General features: G+C 43.9%; 1 protein-coding gene across 1 annotated transcript in view; it reads right to left on the reverse strand.

Annotated features, from left to right (window-relative positions):
* Nucleotides 1-4727, reverse strand: part of LOC117341022 — a 65304-nt gene extending 60577 nt beyond the window's left edge. Inside the window, exon 1 of the mRNA XM_033902829.1 lies at nucleotides 4597-4727. The gene's annotated coding sequence lies outside the window, so the exon portion shown is untranslated. The remainder of the gene's footprint in view (nucleotides 1-4596) is intronic.
* Nucleotides 4728-6977: the final 2250 nt, after the last annotated feature.

Below are 6977 nucleotides of genomic sequence, written 5' to 3' on the forward strand. Positions count from 1 at the left end.
ACACCACGTGACTGTGGTGAAATCCTGATAGCCTAACACCACGTGACTGTGGTGGAATCCCGATAGCCTAACACCACGTGACTGTGGTGAAATCTTGATAGCCTAACACCACGTGACTGTGGGGAAATGCTGATAGCCTAACACCACGTGACTGTGGTGATATCCTGATAGCCTAACACCACGTGACTGTGGTGAAATCCTGATAGCCTAACACCACGTAACTGTGGTGAAATCCTGATAGCCTAACACCACGTGAATGTGGTGGAATCCCGATAGCCTAACACCACGTAACTGTGGTGAAATCATGATAGCCTAACACCACGTGACTGTGGTGATATCCTGATAGCCTAACACCACGTGACTGTGGTGAAATCCTGATAGCCTAACACCACGTAACTGTGGTGAAATCCTGATAGCCTAACACCACGTAACTGTGGTGAAATCCTGATAGTCTAACACCACGTGACTGTGGTGAAATCCTGATAGCCTAACACCACGTGACTGTGGGGAAATCCTGATAGGCTAACACCACGTGACTGTGGTGATATCCTGATAGCCTAACACCACGTAACTGTGGTGAAATCCTGATAGACTAACACCACGTGACTGTGGTGATATCCTGATAGCCTAACACCACGTAACTGTGGTGAAATCCTGATAGCCTAACACCACGTAACTGTGGTGAAATCCTGATAGTCTAACACCACGTGACTGTGGTGAAATCCTGATAGCCTAACACCACGTGACTGTGGTGAAATCCTGATAGCCTAACACCACGTGACTGTGGTGAAATCCTGACAAAAGTATAACATAAGACTCATCGCGATCAGTAAGATATGTATTGGGTACACGTGTACCTGACTCTATATTGATCGTGTCCACAATATGGCGACATACTAAAGCATTAACGCACGCAATTTGCAGTAAAACAAATCCTTATTGGAGTGATATAGTAATAACACAAACAGTCTATACTTAGAGGGAAACTCAATAACATGTCTCCAAACTTTAGATCAATAGTAAAGTGAACTTTAATTAAAATCAATAGTAAACTGTAGTAACGAGGGACACAATAGGGGGCGAGGCTTTGGTCAGATTAAGAATTTTCAATATACTGTGATTAAACACATTGTGATGATGGATCGGTAACAACGGAAGTTAAAGGGTTTAAACAGTTTACATAGTGTTAATATCGTGGTTTTTCCCCGCAGCTTTGAATAATTGGTGATAATGGCTGGTTCTAGATTAAGGCTCTAGGTGTGATTTCTCGCGTTTCAGAATTCCCGGGGAGGTATCGAAACGACCCTGCAATCCAAGCGTCTCCGTAACTCACTATGTATGTATGTGGACATAGTCTCGTGTGCGCTTGGTGTATCAGGATGTAAAGTGGAGAGTATAGGTCACCTCAGACTACTGGTCGGGTGATTATCTTTAGAGCGAGAGGTCGGTAGTTCGAGTCCCAGCGCGGGCTGGTTATTGTCCATTACTCCTCCCTATTACAACGAAAACGCGAGTTGTGTTGCGTTAATGTTGCCATTGTTTTTTATGGCTCTGCAATTCTAATAAGAATTCAACAGCTGCCGATGTCACATAGGAGCGTGGCGCTCTCGCAGAAGCTACATGTGGACGGGTGTCCCGGGGGTAAATGACAGGACGGGTGTCCCGGGGGTTATCGACAGGATATTTGTCCCGAGGGTCCCCGTCAGGAGAAAACACAGACACGAAACAAAATGTTTATTCAAATACACCTACACACTATATTTGGTTTTTACGAAGTCTTGGACAAATGACAGCGGTAATATTAACTCCAAACCTTAAATCACTAGAATTCTCGCTCACAAAATCCGCCGCCTCAATAAAAACGAAACCTCGACCGTTATAGCTGACAAGGGTCTTATACGGAACAGCGTGAGGTAGACTCACTAAAGTAGACGTAAAACAAAAACATGTAGATAAAATGGATGATCAAAGTGTACCGCCTCCTACAAGTTAGTCTATAGTAGGGGGTGGGTGTCTATAGAGGTAGACAAAATACGCTGTGTGGGAGGACGGAGGAGACATTAAACGTTTGTGTTAAAATGGTTATTTGGAAAAGAAAGCCCGCGGTACTACAGGCCGTCAAACTCCACCTCACTGTCACAGTAACATAGTTAGTATGTTGGTCGTTCTCCCGATCTACACACAACATAAAAAGTGATTAGTTTGGTTAATTTGGTCAGTGAAATGTAAAAAATTATCAACTTAATAAAAACCTATATCAGACTGCATATTGTCTCCGGGGTAATCGACGGAAGTCATCTATCGGTGACCCCCGGGACACGCACCCTGTTGCTGACCCCCGGGACACGCACCCTGTTGCTGACCCCCGGGGCAACTGTATGTTACAGACTGTTATACCATCAATAGATTGGTTTTGTATTGTTTAACGTCCTATCAACAGCTAATGTCATTTAATGTGTGCGAGGCGCATCATATTGTGTATATGTGTCCTGAAGGAGATCACAATACCCAGAGCTCAAAGGCTATGTACATTATGTAGAGGTAATAAAACTAGTGATGAATTTCATGATATTTTACGATGTCCAGAATTTAATATACAAAGAAGAAATTTACTTGGTATATACTACTGTGAAAGTGTTAATATTTTGAAATATTCTTCTGTTATGAACTATTCTCCTGTGTAAATCAAAAACTACAATATATGCTGTTCTGAACACACAAATATATAAATATCAAATACATTGATGAAATATCACTGTAACATTAAGTTGGATGAGAAATAAATGAATCTTGGGAGACTCCATCTTTGTGTTTTTCTCCTCTATACTTTATAGTGCTACCTCACTGAAACATACTACCGAAGACACTCAGCAGGACACTCCACCCGGTCACACCCACTCTCAAGATGCTGAGCGCTAAGTACGGGTATCAACTACCATTTTTAAAGACTCTGGTATGTCTCGGCCGGGGGACAGAACCCAAAGCCTTCCTCACAGGGGCGATCGCTCAACTAAAGGCCAAAAGTTAGGCATTGTCAAGGGAGGCATTAGGAAGAAGAAAGTTGTTAAGAAAGGTGCTGATAGACGTTCAATATCCCCGGTATAATTGTTGTCAAGTGTAACGTTATAAGGATTGGGTGTTCACAGATAGGACTATACTACTCAGGCAGAACACTATATATCTATCTCTCTTGAATTTACATACCGTGTAGACATAAGGTACGAAACTGCGGAGACAAAAAAAAAAACCAAACTCACTTGTTATAGAATAACGGACTACCGCGGTATGAAGACCAATGTGACCGGGTGGAGTGTCTTCAGCAGTATGCTTCAACGAGGTAGCACCGTAAATAGGCAAACGTTCCGGCCTATCACAAGGAGACTTAACACAAACATACCGCAGCCTATTAAAACACACATACCCACTCATCACACGCATGTATATCGCACGCAAGGGAGGCCGTCCTTAAATGACCTTAGCTGTCGATAGGACGTTAAACAAATAAAACCAAACCAACCCGCCGACACATTTATATGACGGGTTAGCGCGGTATGACGTCCCGCCGACACATTTATATGACGGGTTACCGCGGTATGACGTCCCGCCGACACATCTGGATGACAGGTTACCGCGGTATGACGTCCCGCCGACACCTGTGGATGACGGGTTACCGCGGTATGACGTCCCGCCGACACATCCGGATGACAGGTTACCGCGGTATGACGTCCCGCCGACACCTGTGGATGACGGGTTACCGCGGTATGACGTCCCGCCGACACATTCGGATGACGGGTTATCACGGTATGACGTCCCGCCGACACCTGTGGATGACGGGTTACCGCGGTATGACGTCCCGCCGACACATTTATATGACGGGTTACCGCGGTATGACGTCCCGCCGACACATGTGGATGACGGGTTACCGCGGTATGACGTCCCGCCGATACATCCGGATGACAGGTTACCGCGGTATGACGTCCCGCCGACACATGTGGATGACGGGTTACCGCGGTATGACGTCCCGCCGAAACATTTATATGACGGGTTACCGCGGTATGACGTCCCGCCGACACATTTATATGACGGGTTACCGCGGTATGACGTCCCGCCGACACATGTGGATGACGGTTACCGCGGTATGACGTCCCGCCGACACATCTGGATGACGGTTACCGCGGTATGACGTCCCGCCGACACATTTGGATGGCGGGTTACCGCGGTATGACGTCCCGCCGACACATTTGGATGACGGGTTACCGCGGTATGACGTCCCGCCGACACATTTGGATGACGGGTTACCGCGGTATGACGTCCCGCCGACACATGTGGATGACGGGTTACCGCGGTATGACGTCCCGCCGACACATTCGGATGGCGGGCGTGGTAGAGAGTTATATATGACTATAGCTAGAATGTTTACTGGACAGAACAACGATATTTAATACTACGTATTATCACCGACCCATCGTTCCGAACTCGTCCTCCACGGCGGCTACTTCCAGTAATACCGAGGTATCGATCCGCCCGCCGGTCGATATATGTCTCTTAAACAAACGCGGATTCCAGCTTTAAACACTGCAACATATCATCACTTACCTACTGGTGTTACTGTCCTTAGGAGTCCATCTACAGAAACCTCGGCATCATATAGTCAACTGTCCGTATTCTTTCATTGGTACCTTCCACATTCGTAATCATGCAAACGTTTGTTTTGTTGCCCAGGTGAAGTCTCGGCACCGATGTTGAATGACGAGAGTTGGGTATTGACATTATCGGCAAACATTGGTGTGTAGAGTTTCTCAGTAACGAATGCGTGCGGGATGATCGATCGGAGTCGGTGGGCGGTAGCCGTGACAATTCAAATCCACGTGGACGGCTTGTTACTGCTTCTACTGCTAAGTCGTGTAGCTAGTTGTGTCCAACACGTCAACCAACTATGTGTTATTAACAGTAGGTGTACTCAATGTTTGTAATTGGATTACACGAAAACAGGCCTTTTGTGAAACAATAGAGCATGTTGCCATTAAAAACAAGAGACCCCTGGGACCTGTATCGCTCTCTTAGATAACCAGGAACCAATGACATTTCCTGGCCATTTGTTGTTTATTCGTTTATCATTTTAAATTGGTTTGATATCTGCCCTCATTATGCCCTCAACCAACCTCTCCTCATTTATACAACAAAGCACCTCTATCAACCAACCTCATCCTCATTTATACAACAAAGCACCTCTATCAACCAACCTCATCCTCATTTATACAACAAAGCACCTCTATCAACCAACCTCATCCTCATTTATACAACAAAGCACCTCTATCAACCAACCTCATCCTCATTTATACAACAAAACACCTGTATCAACCAACCTCATCCTCCTTTATACAACAAAGCACCTCTATCAACCAACCTCATCCTCATTTATACAACAAAGCACCTCTATCAACCAACCTCATCCTCATTTATACAACAAAGCACGTCTATAAACCAACCTCATCCTCATCTATACAACAAAGCACGTCTATAAACCAACCTCATCCTCATTTATACAACAAAGCACCTCTATAAACCAACCTCATCCTCATCTATACAACAAAGCACGTCTATAAACCAACCTCATCCTCATCTATACAACAAAGCACGTCTATAAACCAACCTCATCCTCATTTATACAACAAAGCACCTCTATAAACCAACCTCATCCTCATTTATACAACAAAGCACCTCTATCAACCAACCTCATCCTCATTTAAACAACAAAGCACCTCTATAAACCAACCTCATCCTCATTTATACAACAAAGCACCTCTATAAACCAACCTCATCCTCATCTATACAACAAAGCACGTCTATAAACCAACCTCATCCTCATCTATACAACAAAGCACGTCTATAAACCAACCTCATCCTCATTTATACAACAAAGCACCTCTATAAACCAACCTCATCCTCATTTATACAACAAAGCACCTCTATCAACCAACCTCATCCTCATTTAAACAACAAAGCACCTCTATAAACCAACCTCATCCTCATTTATACAACAACGCACCTCTATCTACCAACCTCATCCTCATTTATACAACAAAGCACCTCTATCAACCAACCTCATCCTCATTTATACAACAAAGCACCTCTATCTACCAACCTCATCCTCATTTATACAACAAAGCACTTGTATCTACCAACCTCATCCTCATTTATACAACAAAGCACCTCTATCAACCAACCTCATCCTCATTTATACAACAAAGCACCTCTATCAACCAACCTCATCCTCATTTATACAACAAAGCACGTCTATAAACCAACCTCATCCTCATCTATACAACAAAGCACGTCTATAAACCAACCTCATCCTCATTTATACAACAAAGCACCTCTATCAACCAACCTCATCCTCATTTATACAACAACGCACCTCTATCAACCAATCTCATCGTCATTTATACAACAAAGCACCTCTATCTACCAACCTCATCGTCATTTATACAACAAAGCACCTCTATCAACCAACCTCATCCTCATTTATACAACAAAGCACCTCTATCTACCAACCTCATCCTCATTTATACAACAAAGCACCTCTATCTTCCAACCTCATCCTCATTTATACAACAAAGCACCTCTATCAACCAACCTCATCCTCATTTATACAACAAAGCACCTCTATCTACCAACCTCATCCTCATTTATACAACAAAGCACCTCTATCTACCAACCTCATCCTCATTTATGCAACAAAGCATCTCTATAAACCAACCTCATCCTCATTTATACAACAAAGCACCTGTATCTACCAACCTCATCCTTATTTATACAACAAAGCACCTCTATCAACCAACCTCATCCTCATTTATACAACAAAGCATCTCTATAAACCAACCTCATCCTCATTTATACAACAAAGCACTTGTATCTACCAACCTCATCCTCATTTATACAACAAAGCACCTGTATCTACCAACCTCATCCTCATT

Source organism: Pecten maximus, chromosome 13 (assembly GCF_902652985.1).
Source record: "Pecten maximus chromosome 13, xPecMax1.1, whole genome shotgun sequence".
In the NCBI taxonomy this organism is placed as follows: Eukaryota; Metazoa; Mollusca; class Bivalvia; order Pectinida; family Pectinidae; genus Pecten; species Pecten maximus.